Source organism: Cryptomeria japonica, chromosome 2 (assembly GCF_030272615.1).
Source record: "Cryptomeria japonica chromosome 2, Sugi_1.0, whole genome shotgun sequence".
Lineage (NCBI taxonomy): Eukaryota > Viridiplantae > Streptophyta > Pinopsida > Cupressales > Cupressaceae > Cryptomeria > Cryptomeria japonica.
In genome coordinates, this window is record NC_081406.1 from 405,333,743 (window position 1) to 405,347,780 (window position 14,038).

The following is a 14,038-nucleotide window of genomic DNA, read 5'->3' on the forward strand; positions in this document are numbered from 1 at the left end:
ACAATGTCTGTCAAAATCATGTTTTAACACTACCGACTCTGGTATCCAGACTTGCATCTTGAAACTGTGTTGTGCCTCCAAACAACGATTTTGATGCTCTGAAATCAGGGCTTCCGAGGCATAAGCTCCAAAATGAGGTTATAAGAGAATGATGTACATAAAAATAAAATTTTGACGCTACCGGTTCCAAAATCGAGACTTGCATCTTGAAACCTTGTTGTGCCTCGAAAAATCAATTTTGATGCTCCAAAACCGGGGCTTTCGAGGCACAAGCTCTTAAACAAGGTTCTAAGAGCACAATATGCTTCAAAATCGCATTTTGACACTACCGGCTCTGGAATCGGGACTTGCTTCTTGAAACCTTGTTGTGCCTCCAAACACCAATTTTGATGCTCTAAAACTGGGGCTTTTGAGGTGCAAGGTCCGAAACAAGGTTCTAAGAGAATGATGTGCATCAAAATTGAATTTTGACGCTACCAGCATGGGAATCGGGATTTGCATCTTGAAACCTTGTTGTGCCTCCAAACATTGATTTTGATGTTCCAAAATCAGGGCCTTCGGGACTTTTATGCTCAGAAAATGAGGCTTTTGAGGCACAACCTTCGAAATGAGGTTCTAAGAATACCATGTTTGTCAAAATCATGTTTTGACGCTATCAGCTTGAGAATCGGGACTTGTGTCTTGAAACCTTGTTGTGCCTTTAAACATTGATTTTCATGTTTCGAAACTGGAGCTTTCGAGCCACACGTTCCGAAACGACGTTCTAAGAGCACGATGTGCATCAAAATCACGTTTTGACACTACAGGCTCCGGAATAGGGACTTGCATCTTTAAAGCTTTTTGAGCCTCCAAACACCAATTTTGATGCTTCAAAACCAAAGATTTTGATGCATAAGCTTCAAAACAACGTTACGATGTGCGCCAAAATCAAATTTCGACGCTATCGGCTCCAGAATTAGGACTTGTCTCTTGAAACCTTGTTGTCCGTCCAAACATCAATTTTGACGCTCTGAAACCGCAGATTTTCAGGCACAAGTTCCAAAAAGAGGTTCTAAGAGCACAATGTGTGTCGAAATCGCATTTTGATGCTATCGGCTCCGGAATCAGCACTTGCATCTTGAAAGTTTTTTATGCCTCCAAAAACCAATTTTGATGCTCCAAAATCGAGGCTTTTGCTGCACAAGCTCCGAAATGAGGTTCTAAGAGAATGATATTCGTCTAAATCAAATTTTGACAGTACCGATTGTTGAATTGGGACTTGCATCTTGAAAGCTTGTTGTGCCTCCAAACACCAATAGTTATGCTCTGAAACTGGTGCGTTCAATGCACAAGCTCTTAAAGGAGGTTCTAAGACCACAATGTGCGTCAAAATTGAATTTTGATGCTATCGGCTCTGAAATTAGGACTTGCGCCTTGAAACACTGATTTTCATTCTCTAAAATAGGGGCTTTCAAGGCACAAGCTCCAAAAAGTGGTTCTAAGAGCACAATGTGCGTTAAAATTGTGTTTTGATGCTACCAGCTCAGGAATCAAGATTTGTGTGTTGAAAACTTCTTGTGCCACGAAACATTGATTTTGATGCTCTGAATTCAGGGCTTTCGAGGTAGAAGCTCCTAGATGAGGTTCTAAGAGCACAATGTTTTAACGCTACAGACTCTGGAATCTGGTCTTGCATCATGAAACTTTGTTGTGCCTCTAAACAAAAATTTTGATGCTCTGAAATAGGGGCTTTCAAGGCATAAGCTCCAAAATGAGGATATAAGAGAATGGTGTGCAAAGAAATAAAATTTTGACGCTACCGGCTCCAAAATTGGGACTTGCATCTTGAAACCTTGTTGTGTCTCCAAACACCGATTTTGATTCTTCGAAACCGAGGCTTCTGACACACAATTTCATAAACGATCTTCTAAAAGCATGATGTGCACCAAAATAGCGTTTTGATGCTACCAACTTTGAAATCAGGACTTGCATCTTGAAATCTTGTTATGCCGCCAAACATTGATTTTGATACAAGCTTCAAAAAAGGATTCTAAGAGCACAATGTGCATCAAAGTCAAGTTTTAATGCTACGGGCTCTAAAATTGAGACTTGCATCTTGAAACCTTGTTGTGCCTCAAAAAACCAATTTCGATGCTCTCAAACTGGGGCTTTTGATGCACAAGCTTCGAAATGAAGTTCTAAGAGCACATGATGTGCGCTAAAATTGCATTTTGACGCTACCGACTCTAGAATCAGGACTTGCGACTTGAAACCTTGTTGTGCCTCCAAACACTCATTTTGATGCTCCAAAACTGGGGCTTTCGGGACACAAGCCCCAAAATGAGCTTCTAAGAGAATGATGTGCATCAAAATTGAATTTTGATGCTACGGGCTCCAGAATCGAGACTTGCATCGTGCTCATGGCTTTGGAATCTTCAAACCTTGCATTTAGTAACCAAATGCTTCAAAATGATGATTTGGAGGTATTATTTGATTTTGACACACATTGTACTCTTAGAACCTTGTTTTAGAGCTTATGCCTCAAAATCATCGGTTTCGAAGCATCAAAATTCGTGTTTGGAGGTACAACAAGCTTTCAATACGCAAGTCCCTATTCCGGAGCCTGTATTGTCAAAACGTGATTTTGATGCACATCGTGCTCTTAGAACCTCAGTTTGGAGAGTGTGGCTTGAAAGCTCCTGTTTACAAACATCAAAATCAATGTTTAAAGGCACAACAATGTTTCAAAACACAAGTCTCGATTCTCAAGCTGATAGCGTCAAAACATGATTTTGACAAACATGGTGTTCTTACAACCTCATTTCGGATATTGTGCCTTAAAAGCCTCGTCTTTGGACCATAAAAATTAGTGTTTGGAGGCACAACAAGGTTTCCAGACGCAAGTCCCAATTCCAAAGTCGGTAGCGTCAAAACGCAATTTTGATGTACATTTAGCTCTTAGAACCTCATTTCGGAGTTTCTACCTTGAAAGCCCTGATTTTCAAACATCAAAATCAATGTTTTGAGGCACAATAAGGTTTCAAGAAGTCACTATTCTGGAGCCTATAGCGTCACAATTCCATTTTTATGTACATCATTCTCTTAGAAGCTCATTTCGGAGCTTGTGCCTCAAAAGACCAAGTTTTGTAGCATCAAAATCAATGTTTGGAGGCACAACAAGGTTTCAAGATGCAAGTCACGATTCTAAAGTGAATAACGTCAAAATTTGATTTTGGCGCACATCGTCCTCTTAGAACCTCATTTTGAAGCTCCTGCTTCGAAAGCCCTAGTTTCAGAGCATCAAAATTAGTGTTTTGAGGCACAAAAAGGTTTCAAGATGCAAGCCCCGATTCTAGAGCTAGTAGCATCAAAATTCAATTTTCATGCACATTGTGCTCTTAGAACCTTGTTTTAGAAATTGTGCCTCAAAAGCCCCAGTTTTGGAGTTTCAAAATTGATGTTTGGAGGCACAACAAGGTTTCAAGATGCAAGTCCTGATTCTGGAGTAGGTAGCTTCAAAATTTGATTTTGACGCACATCATGCTCTTAGAACCTTGTTTTGGAGTTATGCCTCAAAATCTTCGGTTTCTAAGGATCAAAATTGGTGTTTGGAGGCACAACAAGCTTTCAAGACGCAAGTCCCTATTTCGGAGCCTGTACTGTCAAAACGTGATTTTGATGCACATCATGCTCTTAGAACCTCGTTTCGAAGCGCGTGGCTCGAAAGCTCAAGTTTCAAAACATCAAAACCAATTTTTAAAGGCACAACAAGGTTTCAAGACACAAGTCTGGATTCTCAAGCTGATAGCGTCAAAACACGATTTTGACAAACATGGTGTTCTTAGAACCTCATTACGGAGGTAGTTCCTCAAAAGCCTCATTTTTGCAGCATAAAAATTAGTGTTTGGAGGGACAAAAAGGTTTCAAGACACAAGTCCCAATTCCAGAGTCGGTAGCATCAAAACCCAATTTTGATGTACATCATGCTCTTAGAACCTCATTTCGGAGCTTGTGCCTAAGCCCTGATTTGGGAACATCAAAATCAATTTTTTAAGGCACAACAAGGTTTCAAGAAGCAAGTCCATATTCTCCGCCTGTCACGTCAAAATTCCATTTTGACGCACATCATTCTCTTAGAAGCTCATTTTGGAGCATCAAAATCAATGTTTGGAGGCACAACAAGGTTTCAAGATGCAAGTGCCGATTCTAAAGTCAATAGCGTCAAATTCTAATTTTGGCGAACATCGTGCTCTTAGAACCTCATTTCGAAGCTTGTGCCTCAAAAACCCTGATTTCAGAGCATCAAAATCAGTGTTTTGAGGCACAACAAGGTTTCACGAAGCAAGCCCCGATTCTGGAGCCGGTAGAGTCAAAATTTGTATTTTGACGCACATCGTGCTCTTAGAACCTTGTTTTGGAGCTTATGCCTCAAAATCTTTTTTTTCGAAGCATGAAAATTGGTGTCTCGAGGCACAACAAGCTTCCAAGACGCAAGTCCCTATTCCGGAGTCTGTAGTGTCAATACATGATTTTCACAAACATGGTGTTCTTAGAACTTCGTTTCGAAGGTTGTGCCTCAAAAGGCATGTTTTTGGAGCATAAATATTAGTGCTTGTGCCTTGAAAGCCCCAATTCAGACCATCAAAATCAGTGTTTTGAGGCATAACAAGGTTTGAAGATGCAAGCCCCAATTCTAGAGCCAGTAGCATCAAAATTCAATTTTGATGCACATTGTTCTCTCAGAACCCTATTTTAGAAATTGTGCCTCAACAGCCCCAGTTTTGGAGCATCAAAATCAATGTTTGGAGGCACAACAAGGTTTCAAGATGCAAGTCACAATTGTAGAGTCAATAACGTCAAAATCTGATTTTGGTGCACATCGTGCTCTTAGAACCTCATTTCAAAGCTTGTGCTTCAAAAGCCCTGGTTTCGGAGCATCAAAATCAGTGATTTGAGGCACAACAAAGTTTCAAGATGCAAGCCCCGATTCTAGAGCATCAAAATTAGTGTTTGGAGGCACAACAAGCTTTCAAGACGCAAGTCTTGTGATTTTGATGCACATCGTGCTCTTAGAACCTCCTTTTAGAGCACGTGGCACGAAAGCTCAATTTTCAAAACATCAAAATCAATGTTTAAAGGCACAACAAGGTTTCAAGACACAAGTCTGGATTCTCAAGCTGATATCGTCAAAACACGATTTTGACAAACATGGTGTTCTTAGAACCTCATTACGGAGGTCGTGCCTCAAAAGCCTTGTTTTTGGAGCATAAAAATTAGTGTTTGGAGGGACAAAAAGGTTTCAAGACACAAGTCCCAATTCGAGAGTCGGTAGCGTCAAAACCCAATTTTGATGTACATCGTGCTCTTAGAACCTCATTTCGGAGCTTGTGCCTTGAAAGCCCTAATTCAGAAACATCATAATCAATCTTTTGAGGCACAACAAGGTTTCAAGAAGCAAGTCCGTATTCCAGAGCCTATAGCATCAAAATTCCATTTTGACGCATATCGTTCTTTTAGAAGCTCATTTTGGAGCTTGTGCCTCAAAAGACCTAGTTTTGGAGCATCAAAATCAATGTTTGGAGGCACAACAAGGTTTCAAGATGCAAGTCCCGATTCTAGAGTCAATAGCATCAAAATTTGATTTTGGCGAACATCGTTCTCTTAGAACCTGATTTCGAAGCTTGTGCCTCAAAAGCCCCAATTTGGAAGCATCAAAATCAGTGTTTTGGGGCAGAATAAGGTTTAAATATGCAAGCCCTGAATCTGGAGCCGGTAGAGTCAAAATTTAATTTTGATGCACATCGTGCTCTTAGAACCTCGTTTTGGAGCTTTTGCCTCAAAATCTTTGATTTTGAAGCATCAAAATTGGTGTCTCGAGGCACAACAAGCTTTCAAGACGCAAGTCCCTATTCCAGAGGCTGTAGTGTCAAAACATGATTTTCATGCACATCGTGCTCTTAGAACCTCATTTTAGAGCGTGTGGCTTGGAAACTCCAATTTCCAAACATCAAAAGCTATGTTTAAAGGCACAATAGGGTTTGAAGACACGAGTCCCAATTCTCAAGCTAATAGCGTCAAAACACGATTTTCACAAACATGGTGTTCTTAGAACCTCGTTTCAGAGGTTGTGCCTCAAAAGGCGCATTTTTGGAGCATAAAAATTAGTGCTTGTGCCTCGGAAGCCCCAATTCAGAGCATCAAAATCAGTGTTTTGAGGCATAACAAGGTTTCAAGATGCAAGCCCTGATTCTAGAGCCAGTAGCCTCAAAATTCAATTTTGATGCACATTGTTCTCTTAGAACCCTGTTTTAGAAATTCTACCTCAACAGCCACAGTTTTGGAGCATCAAAATTGATGTTTGGAGGAAAAACAAGGTTTCAAGTTGCAAGTCCTGATTCTGGAGGCGGTTGCGTCAAAATTTGATTTTGACACAAATTGTGCTCTTAGAACCTTGATTTTGGAGCTTATGCCTCAAAATCTTCGGTTTCAAAGCATCAAAATTGGTGTTTGGAGGCACAACAAGCTTTCAAGATGCAAGTCCCTATTCCGGAGCCTGTAGTGTCAAAACGTGATTTTGATGCACATCGTGCTCTTAGAACCTAGTTTCAGAGCAGGTGGCTCAAAAGCTCCAGTTTCAAAACATCAAAATCAATGTTTGAAGGCACAACAAGGTTTCAAGACACAATCCCAATTCCAGAGTCGGTAGCGTCAAAACGCAATTTTGATGTACATCGTGCTCTTAGAACCTCATTTCGGAGCTTGTGCTTTGAAAGCCCTGATTTTTTTTACGAATTTCTCAAAATTTGTGCCAAAAAAAGGCAAAACCAAAGAAAAATTTTCAGAACCCAAATTTGTTAAAATTTGACAAATTTAATATGGAAATGGGGGTTTTGGGGCATTCTGAGCTCAACGGTGAGGTCTGTTTGAGCCCAAAATTATCAAAAACAAATTAGCTACTCCATATCCAATAAAAAACTCTGAAAAAAAAACTTGAATCCCTCCTCCAAAAAATCAGGAACAAGTGGCAGCAGATGTAGGCTCTGATACCATGAAGAAGTTGAGGAAATATAACTTCAGAGATCCCAAGAACACTTGCATGCAAATACCTATCACAAGAGAAGAATGAAGGCATATAATTTCAAAAAAAACATAAATGCTTTGAAGAAGAAGATTATTATTCAGAGAGGGAATCAATTTATGAAAAAGTACAAAACAATCCTTATAAAAGGATAATAGCAACCCTAAAGATGTGCAACCCTAAAGAAACCCTAAAAGGATAATGTGTAATTATTAAATACCTACAATATTTATTAAATGCCTAAGTTTAGCCTACGCGTAGAGTTTAATAGAGTAATAATTAAATAAATAACTATTAGCTAATACAAGATAACTCTAACACCCCCCCCTTAAGATGAACTTAGGGAGTAGCCAAAAACTAAATGCATGAAGCAAAAAATGCAACTACATGATGAAGGCAAATTTGGGTCCCGGCAACAAGGCCTGATGAGGTACCCAATCACAACCAACTCTCTATGAACCAGAGAAATAAAGAAAACCACGTGGGAAAAAAACTCTACTCCAAAAAGAGATGGAAAAGCAAGAAGAACACCACTGAAGTAGGAAATAGCTGCAAACATTGTCGAAGAGTAACTGCTGATATGAAGAACCTCCACTGAAATAGAACATGACCATGTAGAGAAGATTGTAATTTGCATGAGTGCCCTCAAATGACACTACACGAATCACATGGCAAACAAAGGCAAACAACTGAACTCAAAGATGCAGATGATATGAGAAACCAAAGCCTGAAGAGTTGATCAATCGAACCAAAGCATTAGAACCAACAGGACAAACCTCCCCATAATGCTAAAAAGGGAGAGGGACAGGTACACTGAAAAAGACGACCAACAAGAACTGCATGACAAAGAACCAGGAACATCGAAAGTGCAGAGAAAGTACATAGCGTCGTGGAAGGAACACTCACTTGACACACATCATGAGGTGAATGTCATGGAAGGAACACTCGCTGGACAAAGGCAAACATCAACCCCCTCATGGCACTTTATAAGTAGTGCATGTACAATAAGGCACAAGATGTGCAAGATCCCAAGTAAACAATGCATGATGGCACTTTATCTCAATGCATTTGTATAAATGAAATGCTACGATGATAAGAAGACTGGAAATAGAAAGAAGAATCAAAACCGAGACATCCTACTCAGAGAAGAGATCCCAGGACCTGAAACAACCAAGATATTCACCAGATTGCTGAAAAGTAAAAAAATGAATAAAATATTCCTGGAGCAGAATCTGGAAAGTACATAGGATAAGATTTCCAACGATATAAATTTTTCGAAAAATAGAGTTCGGATGCTATGGCTCCTCGAGTGAAAAAATGAACCTCTGGCTTTGATAGAAAAAAATACTATCAAAAAAGAAAAATCAAAATTTCAAACCTCTAGACAAGCTCTGAAATGAGCTTCTAAGAGAATGATGTGTGTGAAAATGTAATTTTGACGCTACAGGCTCCGGAATAGGGACTTGCTTCTTGAAACCCTGTTGTGCCTCAAAACATTGATTTTCATGTTCTAAAATCAGGGCTTTCAAGGCACAATCTCCGAAATGAGGTTCTAAGAGCACGATGTACATCAAAAACGCATTTTGACGCTACCGACTCTGGAATTGGGACTTGTGTCTTGAAACCTTGTTGTGACTCCAAACACTAATTTTTATGCTCCAAAAATGAGGTTCTAAGAACACCATGTTTCTCACAGTTGTGTTTTGACGCAATCAGCTTGAGAATTGGGACTTGTCTCTTGAAACCTTGTTATGCCTTTAAACATTGATTTTGATGTTTTGAAACTGGAGCTTTCGAACCACACGCTTCGAAACGAGGTTCTAAGAGCATGATGTGCATCAAAATCATGTTTTGACACTATAGGATCCGGAATACATACTTGCGTCTTGAAAGCTTGTTGTGCCTCCAAACACCGATTTTGATGCTTCAAAACCAAAGATTTTGAGGCATAAGCTCCAAAACAAGGTTCTAAGAGCACGATGTGCGTCAAAATCAAATTTTAACTCTACCGGCTCCAGAATCAGGACTTGCATCTTGAAACCTTGTTGTGCCTCCAAACATCATTTTTGATGCTCCAAAACTGGGGTTGTTGAGGCACAATTTCTAAAACAGGGTTCTAAGAGAACAATGTGCATTAAAATTGAATTTTGATGCTACTGGCTCTAGAATCGGGGCTTGCATCTTGAAACCTTGTTGTGCCTCAAAACACTGATTTTGATGTTCGAAAACTGGGGCTTTCGAGGCACAATCTTTGAAATGAGGTTCTAAGAGCATGATGTGCACCAGAAGCAGATTTTGACGCTATTGACTCTAGAATCGGGACTTGCTTTTTGAAACCTTGTTGTGCCTCCAAACATTGATTTTGATGCTCCAAAACTGGGTCTTTCGAGGCACAAGCTCCTAAATGAGCTTCTAAGAGAATGATGTGCGTCAAAATGGAATATTAACGCTACAGGCTCCGGAATACGGACTTGCTTCTTGAAACCTTGTTGTGCCTCAAAACATTTATTTTGATGTTCCAAAATAAGGGCTTTCAAGGCACAAGCTCTGAAATGAGGTTCTAAAAGCACAATGTACATCAAAATTGTGTTTTGATGCTACCGACTCTAGAATTGGGATTTGTGTCTTGAAACATTGTTATGCCTTTAAACACTAAATTTTATGCTCCAAAAATGAGGCTTTTCGGGCAGAATCTCCGAAATTGGGTTCTAAGAACACCATGTTTTTCAAAAATCATGTTTTGACGCTATCAGCTTGATAATAGGGACTTGTGTCTTGAAACCTTGTTGTGCCTTTAAACATTGATTTTGATGTTCTGAAACTGGAGCTTTTCAGCCACACGGCTCCGAAATGAGGTTCTAAGAGCACGATGTGCATCAAAATTACATTTTGACACTACAAGCTCCGGAATAGGGACTTGCATCTTGAAATCTTGTTGTGCGTCCAAACGTTGATTTTGATAATCCAAAACTTTGTCTTTTCAAGGCACAATCTCTGAAATGAGGTTCTAAGAGCATGATGTACATCAAAATTGTGTTTTGACGTTACAGACTTTGGAATAGGGACTCGCATCTTTAAAGCTTGTTGTGCCTCCAACCACCAATTTCGATGCTTCAAAACCGAAGATTTTGAGGCATTTGCTCCAAAACAAGGTTCTAAGAGCACGATGTCCGTCAAAATCAAACTTTGACGCTACCGACTCCAGAATCGGGACTTGCATCTTGAAACCTTCTTGTGCCTTTAAACATTGATTTTGATGTTTTGAAACTAGAGCTTTCGAGCCACATGCTTCGAAACGGGGTTCTAAGAGCACAATGTGCATCAAAATCATGTTTTGACAGTACAGGCTACGGAATAGGGACTTGCGTCTTGAAAGCTTGTTGTGCCTCCAAACACCAATTTCCATGCTTTGAAACCAAAGATTTTGAGGCATAAGCTCCAAAACAAGGTTCTAAGAGCACGATGTGCGTCAGAATCAAGTTCTGATACTACCAACTCCAGAATCAGGACTTGCATCTCAAAACCTTGTTGTGCCCCCAAACATAGATTTTGATGCTCCAAAACTGGGGCTTTTGAGGCACAATTTCTAAAATAGGGTTCTAAGAGCATAATGTGCATCAAAATTAATTTTTGATGCTACTAGCTCTAGAATCGAGGCTTGCATCTTGAAACTTTGTTGTGCCTCAAAACACTGATTTTGATGCTCCGAAATCGGGGCTTTCGAGACACAAGCTTCGAAATGAGCTTCTAAGAGAATTATGTGCATCAAAATAGAATTTTGACGCTACAGGCTCCGGAATAGGGACTTGCTTCTTGAAACCTTGTTGTGCCTCAAAACATTGATTTTGATGTTCCAAACTAAGGGCTTTGAAGGCACAAGCTCTGAAATGAAGTTCTAAGAGCTTGTTCTACATAAAAATTGTGTTGTGACGCTACCGACTCTGGAATTGGGACTTGTGTTTGGTAACCTTGTTGTACCTCCAAACACTAATTTTTATGGTCCAAAAATGAGGCTTTTGAAGCACAACCTCCAAAATGAGGTTCTAAGAACACCATGTTTGTGAAAATCATGTTTTGACGCTATCAACTTGAGAATCAAGACTCGTATCTTGAAACGTTGTTGTGCCTTTAAACATTGTTTTCGATGTTTTGAAACTGGAGCTTTCGAGCCACACGCTCCGAAATGAGGTTCTAAGAGCACGAAGTGCATCAAAATCACATTCTGACACTACAGGCTCCGGAATAGAGATTTGCATCTTGGAAGCTTATTGTGCCTCCAAACACCAAAATCACGGCTTTGAAGGCACAAGCTCCGAAATGAGGTTCTAAGAGCACGATGTACATAAAAATAATGTAATGATGCTACCGACTCTAGAATTCGGATTTGTGTCTTGAAACATTGGTGTGCCTCCAAACACTAATTTTTATACTCCATAACGAGGCTTTTGAGGCACAACCTCTGAAATGAGCTTCTAAGAACATCATGTTTGTCAAAATTGTGTTTTGACGCTATCAACTTGAGAATCAGGACTTGTGACTTGAAACCTTGTTGTGCCTTTAAACATTGATTTTGATGTTTCACAACTGGAGCTTTCGAGCCACACGCTCCGAAATGAGGTTCTAAGAGCACGAAGTGCATCAAAATCACATTCTGACACTACAGCCTTTGGAATAGAGACTTGCGTCTTGGAAGCTTGTTGTGCCTCCAAACACCAATTTGGTTGCTTCGAAACTGAAAATTTTTAGGCATAAGCTCCAAAACAAGGTTCTAAGAGCACGATGTGCGTCAAAATCAAATTCTAACACTACCAGCTCGAGAATGAGGACTCGCATCTTGAAACCTTGTTGTTCCTCCAAACATCGATTTTGATTCTCCAAAACTGGGGCTTTTGAGGCATAAGCTTCAAAACAAGTTTCTAAGAGCAGGATGTCAAAATCAAATTCTAACGCTATCGGCTCCATAATCAAGGCTTGCATCTTGAAACCTTGTTGTTCCTCAAAACACTAATTTTGATTCTCTGAAAGTGGGGCTTTCGAGGCACAAGCTTCGAAATGAGGTTCTAAGAGCATGATGTGCGCCAAAATTAGATTTTGACACTATTCACTCTAGAGTTGGGACTTGCATCTTTAAACCTTCTTGTGCCTGCAAACATTGATTTTGATGCTCCAAAACTAGGTCTTTCAAGGCACAAGCTCTAAAATGAGGTTCTAAGAGCATGATGTACATCAAAATTGTGTTTTGAGATTACCAACTCTGGAATTGGGACTTGTGTTTTGAAACATTGTTGTGCCTCCAAACACTAATTTTTATGCTCCAGAAACGAGGCTTTTGAGGCACAACCTCCGAAATGAGGTTATAAGAACACCATGTTTGTCAAAATCGTGTTTTGATGCTATCAGCTTGAGAATCGGGACTTGTGTCTTGAAACCTTGTTGTGCCTTTAAACATTGATTTTGATGTTTTGAATCTAGACCTTTCGAGCTCCGAAATGAGATTTTAAGAGCACGATGTGCATCAAAATCAGGTTTTGACACTACACGCTCTTGAATAGGGACTTGCATCTCGAAAGTTTGTTGTGCCTCCAAACACCAATTTTGATGATTCAAAACCAAAGATTTTGAGGCATAAGCTCTAAAACAAGTATCTAAAAGCATGATGTGTGTGAAAATCAAATTTTAACTCTATCCGCTCCAGAATCAGGACTTGCATCTTCAAACCTTTTTGTGCCTCCAAACATCGATTTTGATGCTCCAAAACAAGGACTTTTGAGGTACAATTTCTATAACAGGGTTCTAAGAGCACAATGTGAAAGAGAATTGAATTTTGATGCTATTGGCTCTAGAATTGGGGCCTGCATCTTGAAACCTTGTTGTGCCTCAAAACACTGATTTTGATGCTCGAAAGTCGGGGCTTTCGAGGCTTAAGCTTCGAAATGAGGTTCTAACAGCATGATGTGCGCCAAAATCAAATTTTGATGCTATTGACTCTAGAATCGGGACTTGCATCTTGAAACCTTGTTGTTCCTCAAAACATTGATTTTGATGCTCCAAAATTAGGTCTTTCAAGGCACACGCTCTTAAATGAGCTTCTGAGAGAATGATGTGCGTGAAAATGTAATTTTGACACTACAGGCTCTGGAATAGGGACTTGCTTCTTGAAACCTTGTTGTGCCTCAAAACATTGATTTTGATGTTCTAAAATCAGGGCTTTCAAGGCACAATATCCAAAACGAGGTTCTAAGAGCATGATGTACATCAAAAATGCGTTTTGATGCTACCGACTCTGGAATTGGGACTTGTGGCTTGAAACCTTGTTGTGTCTCCAAACACTAATTTTTATGCTCCAAAAATGAGGCTTTTGAGGCACAACCTCCCAAATGAGGTTCTAAGAACACCATGTTTCTCAAAATTGTGTTTTGACGCAATCAGCTTGAGAATCGGGACTTGTCTCTTGAAACCTTGTTGTGCCTTTAAACATTGATTTTGATGTTTTGAAATTGGAGCTTTCGAGCCACATGCTTCGAAACGAGGTTCTAAGAGCATGATGTACATCAAAATCATGTTTTGACACTACAGGCTCCGGAATACGGACTTGCGTCTTGAATGCTTGTTGTGCATCCAAACACAGATTTTGATGCTTCAAAACCAAAGATTTTGAGGCATAAGCTCCAAAACAAGTTTCTAAGAGCACGATGTGCATCAAAATCAAATTTTGACTCTACTGGCTCCAGAATCAGGACTTGCATCTTGAAACCTTGTTGTGCCTCCAAACATCATTTTTGATGCTCCGAAACTGGGGCTGTTGAGGCACAATTTCTAAAACAGGGTTCTAAGAGAACAATGTGCATTAAAATTGAATTTTGATGCTACTGGATCTAGAATCGGGGCTTGCATCTTGAATCCTTGTTGTCCCTCAAAACACTGATTTTGATGCTCAGAAACCGAGGCTTTCGAGGGACAAGCTTTGAAATGAGGTTCTAA